The sequence below is a fragment of the Oncorhynchus keta genome, chromosome 29, assembly GCF_023373465.1.
Source record: "Oncorhynchus keta strain PuntledgeMale-10-30-2019 chromosome 29, Oket_V2, whole genome shotgun sequence".
NCBI classification, from domain to species: Eukaryota; Metazoa; Chordata; class Actinopteri; order Salmoniformes; family Salmonidae; genus Oncorhynchus; species Oncorhynchus keta.
This window is the reverse complement of record NC_068449.1, coordinates 46424463-46436977: the sequence shown is the minus strand read 5'-3', so window position 1 is coordinate 46436977 and position 12515 is coordinate 46424463. Positions and strand designations below refer to the sequence as shown.

Here is a 12515-nt window from a genome sequence, read left to right as displayed (position 1 = left end):
GGCAATTTCCTCCTTTTATGGAGTTGTCGGACATTTCCACCTGACCTAATTAAAGCGCCCCTGGCCCAGCTGAGTAAATGGCAATGAATTAAAGGATTATTCCACCAACTCCATGGGCCTTTTCTACAGCCACCCCAGAAATTTGTTAAATTCCACACTCCTCAAAAAAGGCTCATTGCTCCTCGTCCTCTGTCATCTCAGGGAGAGGAATTAGTCGGGCAACTGGCTGGATATATGTCCGGTTCTTCACCTGGATCTCCACTGATCTAACACGACCATCGGTCCCAGGCATGGTCTTAGTTATACGGCCCACCGGCCAGGAGGCTCGAGGCAGCTGAGGGTCCACCATCATTACTACTTGGCCAGTTTCCAGGCTGGCCATTTCTCTCCACCATTTCCCTCTGTGCTGTAGACTTGGTAGGTAATCCCAAATGAATCGGGCCCAAAAATGGTCAGCTAAGATTTGGCTGTGTCGCCACCGGCGTCTGCCTACGAGGTTGGTATCAGCATACATGGCTTGAGGAAGTGACGCATCTCGGCATCCCATCAAGAGCATATTCGGTGTAACCGGATCGGGGTCAGCGATGTATGCAGAGAGATATCCCAAGGGTTTGGAGTTCAGAATCCCTTCCACCTCTATCAGGATGGTTGGCTTCCTCCAACCTGGCTTCTCCCGCCTTGAAGTTCGTACCTCTGTCAGCCAGGATCTCGTAGGGTTTCCCCCGTCGGGAGATAAACCGCCGTAGGGCCATGAGGAAGGCTTCAGTATCTAAACTCTCCAGTAGGTCCAGGTGGACACATCTGGTTGTCAAACACTTGAATAGAATGCCGCAGCGCTTTTCCACACGACGACCTAGCTTGATCATCAAGGGGCCAAAGCAATCTACTCCTGTTGACCAGAAGGGTGGTTTAAGGAGGCGCAAGCGAGCAGGGGGTAAATCTGCCATTTTGGGCACCGTAGCTCCGGCCCGCCATCTCTGACATTCTACGCAGGCGTATTGGTGCTTACGAATGGCTCCTCGTCCTCCAATTATCCAGTACTTCCGCCTCATCTCCCCATAGACCCTCTCTGGCCCTGGGTGGAGAAGCCTCTCATCATAATTCTTGATGAGGAGCCTGGTAAGAGGGTGTCTGGAGTCAAGGATAATTGGGTGGATAGCATCTGGGTCCAAAACCTCTGCTTGGAGCAGCCTCCCTCCGACTCTGATCACTCCAAGGATTGGATCATATTCTGGGGCAAGAGAGAGAAGACGGCTGTCCTTAGCCACTTCCCTACCGGCTTTCAGAGCTTTTAACTCCTCAGGGAAGCTAATTGCGTGTGCTTGCTGGAGGAGTAGGGTCTCTGCCACGAGGGAGGTGGGTATAGAAGCCACCCCATCTGAGGTCTGGTTTGTGGCGGCGATCAGATCCGGCAGTGTTTGAGATTGTGTTAGGTCAGGGAGAGCCGTTGTTGGTTCCATAGAGATGCTGTAGCATTGGGCGGACTCATGAGCTTCAGTTGGTTGCGGAGGGGCCGCACGCCTGGGGAATGTCGGCCACTCGTTCTCTGGTTAGGACAAGAATGGTGGTCCCAAGCACCAGTGATGGGGTTGAGCCAGTTCCTGAAGGGGTTTACCTCCAGTAATGTCATCAGCAGGATTGTTTATGCTATCAACATACCTCCAGTCCTGGACTTCTGTTAGGTCTTGGATTTCCGCAATGCGAGTTTCGACGAACACCTTATACCTGCAGGACTCCGACTTGAGCCAGGTCAATACAGTGGTCGAATCACTCCAGTAGATGACCCTTTGGATTGGCAAGGTGAGCTCGGCTCGCAAGGTAGAGGCCAACTGGGCTCCGGAAAGGGCAGCACTGAGTTCCAGCCTAGGCATTGACAACTGCTTCTTGGGTGCGACCCTGGACCTGGCCATGACAAAGGAGGCATGGGTGTGGCCTGCCTTATACTACACTCTAAGATAGGAAACAGCCCCATAAGCTCGCTCCGAAGCGTCACAGAACACATGCAGTTCCAGGCATGACCCCAGTTGGTCAGCACAGGATGGTACATAACATCTTGGCATTTGGACATCAGAGAACTCCGTTAACTCTGTTTCCCAACAGATCCATCGTTCCACTAGGTCAGCCGGGTGGATTGGTTCATCCCAGTCCCTCTTGGTCTGCCATAGGTCCTGGACTAAGACTTTGGCCCGTGTTGTGTATGGCAGGATATACCCAAGGGGATCGTATTGACTGGCCAGGGTCCGATAGATGGTGCGCGGAGTGGGGGTTTCGGTACTTGGGGATGAGCGGTGCTTATACCCCAGGGTATCCGGTATGCAGCTCCACCACAGTCCTAGAGTGGGCTCTTCTGGGTTACCACCAGACTGCGTTAGCCATAGTTCACTGCTACTGGACCTAGCTTGTGGCGGGAGGTGCTGGATAACCTCCGCTCTGTTACTAGCCCACTGTCGGACCTCAAATCCCCCTTTGGACAGGAGATCCCGTACTTTATCAAGAAGTACTTTCGCTTCAGCCGTGGATGGGATGCTCTGTAAGCAGTTATCCACATAGAAGGAATTTTCCACTGAATCCAATACTTCTGGGTCACTGTCTGGATGCTCCCGTGCGTGTCTCTGCAGAGCGTATATGGCACAGCAAGGACTGCAGGTGGTGCCAAATGGGAGTACCTGCCATTCATAGATTGTGTGCTCTGAATCTCGTTCCATATCTCACCATATGAACCGGAAGGCAGTAAACAAATCTGATGAAACATGGCTTTGATGTCTCCACTGATGGCTGTAGAGTGCTGCCGGAACCAGAGAAGGACACCGAGCAAGGAAGGACCTAAGGTTGGTCCGGGGATTAGTCAGTCATTCAGGCTTTGACCAGCAGCTTGGAATGAACAGTTGAAGACAAGTCTATATACTTCCCACCATGTTGCTGGATAACATGGTGAGGGAGATACCAGGATTCACAGAGTGCGTTTCCCTCTTCATGAGCTGTCACTTCAGTAACGTAGCCTTTCTTCACAAGGTTATGAATCTCTCGTGTCAGTCAGAAACTGAGCAGGAGCATGGCCAGTTCCTCTCTGTCAGGTAGTCCTGGGAGGACTTATTTTCCTCAATTAAGTTAGAAAAATAGACGAGAAGGAGAGAAGGGCTGAACTCTTGCAAGCTCAGGATTCTTCACCAGGCATCACTCCGTTCAACGCAGTAGTGGGAGTACAGCCCGTGTCGTGGTTGCCAGAGGAGGATGGTTGGGCACCCGTAGCAGTGGGGTTGCATACCTGCGAATGCCATCCATTTCAGTGGTGGTGGTGCTCTTCTCTAGGAGTCATGTTTCGAGCGAGTGACCTCCTGTAGCTTCCGGTTGGAGAAGGTGTCCATCTTCCAGAGCATCTCAACTTTCCGAAGGAGGTCAGTGGCTGCACAGGGGAATGGATCTGGATTGCTTCTGGTGAAGAGGACTTGCTGTGACTGTACAGCTTGGGTGGAGAGAAGTAGATGGGATGGACCTTGCACAGCCCAACCCAAGGATGTATGGACAGTAATGGGCCCTCCTTCTGGTCCAGCTCGTATAGGCTTAGTCGGGGTGACGAGATGTGGGTGGTCTGACCCAATCAGGATAAGTGGTGCTACTCTGGCCAGGTTAGGAAGAGGCAATCCTCGTAGATGAGGATATTGTTTCTTTAGAACACTTACCGGGCAGGAGTGCTCTGCGAGATTCAAGCCATCTGCCGTGAAGGCATTGGTGATGTTATAGGCCACGTCCCTGTTTCCTGAAGGTGAAATGCTAAAGGTTACAGCAGAGCCTTTCATTTGGATAACATCATGTCGCACCGTTTTGAGATAAAGGGTCTCGGGGGTCCCCTCAAGGTTAAGCTGACGGGTGGCCGCCGTGAGAATGAGTGTTCTTTCTGACCCATCATCTAGAATGGCGAATGTATCAATGCTTCTCCCTTCACTTTGCAGAGTGACCGTGACCATCTTCAACATGACCCTTGGAGACTGGTTCTGCTGGTCGAGGTACAGCTCCTTTGCAGCTCCTACCATGAGCATACTCTGCTCCTTCTGTGCTTGGGGAATTAGATCATGCAACACGGTGAGATGGATTTCTTTACAGCGGTTGCAGGGTTTCCTCAATGTGCAGGTCTCCGCCTTATGGCTACAGGCACACTTGTAGCATCGCTCGCCTGAAGTGATCCAGGCCTTCAATTGAGTTTGAGTGAGCTTTTTTACCCTGGGGCATGAGCCAAGGAAGTGCCCCTTACTATTGCAATATTGCCCTGGTTGGTAATTGGCAGAAAGGCAAAGGTGTGTGGCTTTGTCCAGATGGAGGAATGCTAACTTGTGTCACTGGCATAGAGGGCGTTGGCGGAGCGGCCTGTCTCCGTGCTCCGTGTTGGCTGTTGACGTGTGTGGCCATGCTGTAGGAGATGGGAAAGAAAGGCAGACAGGTGGTTCAGACCATCCCTGTGCCTCCTCCAGGAAGGATGAGACCATCCGTGCCTCCTCAGGCTTGACTGTGCCGTTGCTGTTGTGCCAGGTCCTTGGCAATGAATTCCCTTTCCTGTAGAGCTCTACTACGGGCCTGCACATCCAATTGGTGACATTGTTCATCAGCCTGTCGTTTCTCCTCAATCTGATGCTCAATTTCCTCCAAAGCTAATAGTTTCATCCTCTCTTGTAGGACAGCGGTCTGTGAATCGCTGAGGGCTAGTGAATGGCGGCTGCCATGGCCACTTCCATAGGGGTATCCACTGGTCAAACTCCCACTCCGTCTAGAGTGCTTCAACGATTTCCCATTAGTTAAGGAGTGAGCGGAGCCTGCCTCAGGAAGCTGGTCGACCTGTGCGGTGGGAGTTACCTCCTCCATAGGTTCTTCATGTAGACCACTTTCCTGCTCCAAAGCGGTTTCCAGTCCTTGGCTCAGAGGGGATGGTTGGTGGCTGAAACGTACAGTTGATCCATCAACACTTTGAGCTCTGGTGGGCATGCCCTTTGATGTCGGAAACTCGACCACATAATCCTTAAGATAACCATGTGCTTGTCTGGTTCTTCTGGTGCTGCTGGTGGTTGAGGATGAAGCCTGTGTTGCTTTAGGCTTAGCTCCTGGATATTTCCTTTGTTCCAAGACCTTTCCCTCAGCTGCTCTCTCCTCTTCTCTTCTTCCTTCCAGTGGAGACAATTCTTCCCTCTCCGCCTCCATTTCCTTTTCACCTGTCTTTGGTTCAGTCATCATCCGGCTCGAAGGACCATTGAAAGATTAGTGGAATCTGTGTGGGTAGCTGGACAGGTAGGATGACTGACAGTGAAGGTGAACAGGTGGTCACGTGTCAGGTGACAGAGGAATGGATGAGACTGAGGCAGGAATTCCTTTGTGCTGCATCACAAAGGAAACAAATAACATGTATCAATCAAATTCATAATCAAAGATCAAATCATATCATTCATTATTAACATAAGTTAGGGAGGTCAACAGTTCAGTTCATTAAATCAATAGTAATCATCCGCGAGTCATTTAGGCTCGTAACTATTTATCATAAATCATGAAAGAATACAAACAGTGAATGGTTATACAGATGGGAGCGATCAATTCACAAATGGTGTCCAGGGCACAGCTGGGAGCTGAGGGGGGTCGGTAAGCAGGCGGAAACAGTGAGAGACTTATTTCTGGAGAGAGTAATTTTTAAAATTAGTAGTTCGAACTGTTTGGGAACGTTGTGGGTACCTGTGGTTAACTAATTGTCTAGCAGCAAAAACATTTTTCAAACACAATTTTGTTTACAAAACTACATTTAAGAAACATTGCCAGCTCCCAAGCATTCTCACTATTTTGACAAACGTAATATTGTTCTTCACTCATGCCCATTTTCATGAAGGCGCTAACGTTAGCCACATAAGTGCTAGCTAATTACCAACCAGAACATTGACATTAAACTAGCCAAAACCAACAACACACTATAAACTAAAGCAACGGACTATACAAAAAAAAGTTAAATGTCTTACCTGTGATGACATTTTTTCCACACAGATAGCTAACGTTAACGTGTAGCCTACTTGGAGACCGGTTCCCCACAATTGTCCATTCTTCAACACCAAATAAATAGCCTGAAGCAAGAATGAACGTAAGGCTGTATGGTCCAGTACAGGCTCCAAGTAAAATAAATAGTGGGGGTACGCCGTCCCGTAAAACATGAGCCTATCATAATAATGAAAACAGAATGTCAAGAAAGCTGTAGGGTATTACACCATTTTTATTTTATTTTTAATTTGAAAGTTTTATTGACACAATTCCTTTAAAAACAGCTCATATATTTTTTACATCATTTATACACATAAAAACGCCAACAAAGCATAAAACACAGCATTTGAAAGTTACATTTACATTTGCTAAAAAGTACATGTTGTTAAAACCAATGAAAACAACTTTCCTTGTAAAAACATCAAATCTGTAAAAACCATTTAAAATGTGTACTAATGATCTAACAAAGGTAAAAAAAATTTAAGACATGAAAAACATGTTAAAAAGCCACTTTGTTAAAAGGCTGTCTTCGGTCCCTTGTACAGGAGCAGGGTGAGTCTTTATCAAGCTCACCTCATCCTGCTCTTCTGAATAGATCATCGTCCCGTCCTTCGGGGCCCAGAGGAGATCCCTCCCCTTGGCGCATCGCCCTAGGCGCCGCAGCACTGTCAGGCCGTGGCCGCCGGGACCTAGGGTGTTGTGGGGGACCGTTCGCCTGGGGTCGAGGCCCCCTTCCTTCCGTACCACCCCAGGGCTTCCGTGGCTACCATGGCCACTGCCTGGGGGGTGGTCTCTACGTTTTTCGCTACCAGCAGGTTACGGGAGGACCACAGTGCTTCCTTCAGGCACGTGAGGGTGGGCCAGAGCTTGGTGAAGGCCTTCGGTGGAATGGGCCTTCGGCCCACCCCATACAGCACGAGCTGAGGTGTTAGGTCCTCCCCTGCTGGCAGACACGAGGTGATCAGGGGGCCTGCTTCCTTCCACAGGTCCCTGGCGGCTCTGCACTCCCAGAGCATGTGCCTCACCGACTCTTCTTGGCCGCAGCCTGGTCGGGGGCACGCGGATGTCCTCGCCATGCCCCGTGAGTGCATAACGGCCCTGACCTGGAGGATCTCGTGGGCGACCATCCAGGACAGGTCCCGATGCCGGTTCAGGAGAGCAGGATGGGCCACGTTGCGCCAAACCGATGTGGGCTCACCTATAGCGAGCCCGCGCACTGGACACACTGGTTCCCGATCCTGCACAAGAGAGAGAAGAGAGCGGTGTTTTGTTAAGACCGTGACTGTTTCTTTTTCCAGTTTAAAATGTCTTAAAAACTTCTGGAGCTGGACGTAGTGCGGGGGTAGCAGGAAAGAGACTGGGGCTCGCAGGTCGACTGGGATCAGCCTCAGAGTCCTGAGGTAAGATCCCAGCCAGAACCGTGCGAGGGCCTGAGTCTTGTTGTTGACCGGGGAGGTGGCAAGAGTCAGATGTAACGCTGTGTAGCGGCTGCCCAGGAACAAGTAGAGGTCAGGCAAGCCTTTCCCCCCCTTGGACCTGGGCCTCTTGACCACCTCCCTCATTAGCCTCTCCCACTTGCTTCCCCACAGGAAGTAAAAAAGCATCCGCTCTAGGTCTAAAATACTCCTTCGAGGGGGGGGTAAAAACAAAACTGATTAATAAAAGCACAGGTAAAATCACATGATTAAAACCTTGCCCTCAAAAGTCAGCTGTCGTAGTCCCCAAAAACCCAGTCTCTGTCTTACTGTCCCCAGGATTCCACTCCAGTTACCGCTCCCTCCTCCCCCCCCGGTCAAACTTTACCCCCAGTACCCTTATGTCCGTCAGTTTAACTGTCAGAAGTAGTCTGGTCAAGTCTGGGTCTGCCCACGGTCCGAAGAATTGGGCCTCTGTCTTGTCTCTGATCAGTCTCGCCCCAGAGGCTCGTCCGTACCAGTCAGTCCTGTCCAGAGTCCTGTCGACGGATAAAAGGTCGGTACATAAAATGTTGACGTCGTCCATGTAAAAGACGCACTTGGCGGTCATCCCCCCACTCTCCGGGATACCCACCCCACTGATCCATTGGTCCCTTCTCAAGACCTGTGCCAGTGGTTCAATACAGGCCACGAACAGAAGAGGAGAGAACGGACAGCCCTGACGGACGCCACAGTGTACTCCCACTGCTTTTGACAGATGCCCATTTACAAGAATTTTGCTGGTGATGTCCCCATACAGCAGTCCCACCCAAGCTAAGAACCTGTCCGGGAAACCCATTTTTTGCAGTACCTTAAAGAGGTACTGGTGCGAGACCCGATCAAAGGCTTTTTCAAAATCTAAATTTAGGACTACAAGCCGCATGTTTCTGTCTCTCGCATAACAGATGGCATCTCGGATCAGTATCAGGCTGTCCGTGATCTTCCTTCCGGGCACGGCACAGGTTTGGTCCGGGTGGATCACCTCCCCTAAAACAGAAGACATTCTGAGTGTTAAAACCTTGGTCAAAAGTTTACAATCAAAGTTTAAAAGGGTTATCGGTCTCCAGTTCTTCAGGTCCGTCCTGGCATTTTTCTTATATAAAGGAGTCACGATCCCCACTCTAAAACTGTCAGGTAGTCTGTCAAGATGTTCAAAGTCGGTAAAAAACAGTCAGATGTTCGTCGGCTAAAACATCCCAAAAGGTCAAATAAAACTCCAAAGGGAGGCCGTCCTCCCCCGTTGATTTACCCCTCTTAAAATGTTTCAGTCCTTGTTCGATTTCTGTCCTCGTCAGGTCTTTTGTCAGGTCGTCTGTATTGGGTAGGGTCTTGTCGATGTATGTTAAAAGGTCCCCCATTGTTTCTTCGCACACATCTTTTACCCCAAACAGTTCCCCATAAAAATCCTCGACTACTTATTTTATTCTTTCTGTATCTGTTTTTAAAACCCCATCTTTATTTTTTAAACAAGTCATTAACCTACCCTTACTAACTATTTTCTTAAAAAAGTACCTTGTGCACTTCTCCCCCTCTTCTAATTCCCTTTCCTTGCTTCTTAAAATAAACCCCTTGCTTCTCTGTTCTGCTAAAAATGCCATTTCCTTTTTTACTTCTTTAATTTCTTAGTTAAAATCAAGGCCCTGTTGGCATAGGTTAAAATACCTTTCCAGTCGCTTTTGCAGTCCCACCATGCGTCTACCTTTTTCTCAGCTTTTTTCCTTTCCTATCTCTCTAAAGAAGGTCCTCGTCCTTCCCTTCACCATTTCCCACCACTGTGCTCGTGTGTCAAAGAAGTCCTGTAGCGTCTGCCACTGGCTGAACTGCTCTCTGTACTGACTAACTACTCTATCATCTTCTAAAAGGGAGCAGTTCAATTTCCAGGGCCCACTTCCCACAGTCACACCTGAAGTTAGTGAAAGGGTGCACGTCAGCATTACGTGATCTGAGAAGAAAGCAGGGGTTATTCTAGCATCAGTTGGGGGACAGGCCCGGGTAAACAGATAATCAATGCGAGAGGCTCTGGTGCCATCACCACTGGTCCAGGTGAAGCCCTCCTCTCTTGGATGCAGGGTTTTAAAACAGTCAGTCAGTTTAAAATCCCTGCAAAGCCCTTGCAATAAAACACTTGACCTGTCTACCTTAAAATCCCCTCTTGCCCCTCTCCTGTCTGCTCTACTTAAAACACAATTAAAATCCCCACCCACCACTAGAGGATCCCTCCCTAGCATGTGGGACTGCAGGTCCTCTAAAAGTGTGCACCGGTCATGTTTATCGTTAAAACCATACACATTTAGCACGTTAAAATCCCTCCCCATAAAAGTACAATTGGCTAAAAGAGCACCGCCACCGTGCTCCCCTTCACCACCACCTGTGGGGTCTTGATTAAAATGGCAACACCGTCTTTCTTTTTAAAATTGGAACCACTCCAAATGGAGGGCCCGTGCTGCCACTTATCCTCCCATTTCCTGTAGTAAGAGGATAAAAAGGGTAGACCACACTCCTGTGGTAAAAACACATCCAAGTTAAACCTTTTTAAAAAGGATAAAACCGACTGTGCTCTTGTTGCTGTTTTTACACTCCTCACATTTAGAGTGGTGATTTTAAAAGCCATAGAAGGGGTGAGTAAAAACAGTGCTAAAAGAAAAGGCATTGAACAGTTAAAAGGGGGTTAGTTTTCAGGGACTTTCTCTCTCTCCCTCCGGGGTAAAGGGTTTTGGAAGGGAGAGGAGGTTAAAACAGGACTTAAAAAGGAGACTTGATTGGGGGAGTTGAAGGGGAAGGTTCTGGGTTCTTCCTCCTCCTGGGAGCTCTTCCACTCCACCTTTCCCTTTTTCTCCTCACCCTGTTCGGGGTCAGAGAGCTCCTCAGCGTTTCTTTTACGTGGGGGAGGTGTTCCTCCAGAATCTCCCCCTCCTCCCCCGTACCTTCTGACACCGTCTCCATGGTGCTTTCCTACACCGACCCTATAATATCTGACCCACTTGGGGAGCTTTCGCTGAAAATCTCTCCGGAGCCGTCTTTCTCTGCATTTTCTCCTTCAGGGGTCACATTAGTCTGGGGCAGGGGGATTGGGGTGGGGAGGGTTTTGTCCTCTCCTCCCACTTCTTCCACCACTGCACCTTCCGCGCCTTCCACTACAGCCACCACCACCACCGGCTCCACAACTGTCTCCTCCACCACCACTACCGGCTCCACTATTGCCTCCTCCTCCACCACCACCGGCTCCTCCACTACCACGTCGGCAACTGCCGTTCCAGCCCTCTGGTGCTCGAAAGCCCGGTCCGCGGCCGCCCACTCCCTCCCTCCAGCCTTGACCCTGTTGGCCCAGGAGGAGGGGCAGTCGTGGATGAGGTGGGACCGCTCGCCACAGAGGTGGCACGACCTTCCGTTCGTGCACTCCTCGTAGCGTTGGCCCACCTCCCGGCACTTCATGCAGACGACCTTCTGACAGGCGTCTGCAAGGTGGCCATGTTCACCACACTTACGGCACAGCTTGGGCTGGTCCTGGTAGTGAACATGGCCCCTGTTCTCTCCGAGGACTATGGTGGATGGGATGGCTTTCAACCCACCATAGCCCCCAGGGTCCTCCCTTTGCTGGACAGGGACCCTCCAGGCCCCTGTCCAGATCCCATCGAGGTCTTTTACCTGGATCAGGGGACCCTTCACGTTGCAGTACCTGCCCAGCCATACTGCAACGTCCTCCGGCTGTACGGTTTCATTATACATACGGATAATAACGGTTTTAATGCTATTATCCGTCAGCTTGGTCACCTCAAACATCGCTGTGAGGGACCCCTGGGTGTTCAGGGCGTTCTGGAGTTTCCCCCAGAACTCCTTCAGGAAGCTGGTGTTGGAAAAACTGACATCGAAGCCCTTCCTATAGGGGGGGCTAAGATGCAGTTTACCTATGCGGGATGAAAACCGAGCTCTTTCTGGAGGAATTTTCTGGAGAAATCCAATCGGGATAACTCCATTATTTTTCCTCCCTTCTCCTTTTAAAAGGAGGCGCACCGCATGGTGCCTCCTCATGCCAGCCTGTGCTGCTGACATGATGGAGGCCCCCTCCCTTTACAGCCCAACACCAGTGAGAGGGGGGAGGGGAGGGGAGGGGGAGGGGGAGGGGGGGGAGGGGAGGGAAAGGGAGTGGGGGGAGGGGTGTAAAACAGCCGAGGAACTAGCAGGCTCAGCTAGGCTGAGCTAAACAGGGCCTACCAGTACCACGGGACATACAACAAACTATCTAGCACAGCACCAAAATAATCTTTTCAACAATGGGAAGGGACACAAGTAGGGATTATTATTATTTTCTTATTATTTTCTTTCTTATAATAATTTTCCCCGAAGGGGAAAGGCACGAAAGGGAAAGACAAAAATAAACAAAACACAAACCAAACAAAAACGGGGGGGCAAACTAACAAACAAATAAATGTAGGTAAAAGGAAATAAGGGGATAACAAAAAGGGACACTGACCAACAAAACACCTGCCAAACTTGAGGGCCGAGAGAGCTAGCAAGCCTCACCAGCAAAGGACCCCAGTTGACAACACAAAACAACAAGGAACAGAGACAAAGGGCAATTCAGGGGGTAAACTAACAGGTGCAAGGTGGATGGGAACAAGGAAAATACAGTCAGACAAACAGACAAACACACAACAATGCAATGCCTGCCACGCCTACAGGGCCAGGAGGCTAGCAGTCCAAACAGCCAGAAAGCCCCTCCGGCTAGCAGGCAACACAAAACTCAAAACAGTAGGAATAATTGAAGGGGCAAGTGTAGGATACAAGGGGGAGGAGAGGTACAAAACAGGACAAACAAGGGGAAAACTGAGAGTTAAATAAAATAAGAAAGAAAAAGGACCAGAGGGCCTTTAACTCACCCTACAGGTGCTGGTAATTTTGCACGCCCAATTTTTCAGTTTTTGATTTGTTAAAAAAGTTTTAAATATCCAATAAATGTCGTTCCACTTCATGATTGTGTCCCACTTGTTGTTGATTCTTCACAAAAAAATACAGTTTTATATCTTTATGTTTGAAGCCTGAAATGTGGCAAAAGGTCGC

The 12515-nt window shown here is 49.7% G+C and overlaps 1 protein-coding gene across 1 annotated transcript in view; it reads right to left on the bottom strand.

Annotated features, from left to right (window-relative positions):
- The window catches only part of LOC118363014 (zinc finger protein Gfi-1-like), a 139741-nt gene that overhangs the window by 115257 nt on the left and 11969 nt on the right, over positions 1 to 12515 (bottom strand). The gene's annotated exons all lie outside the window — the stretch shown is intronic.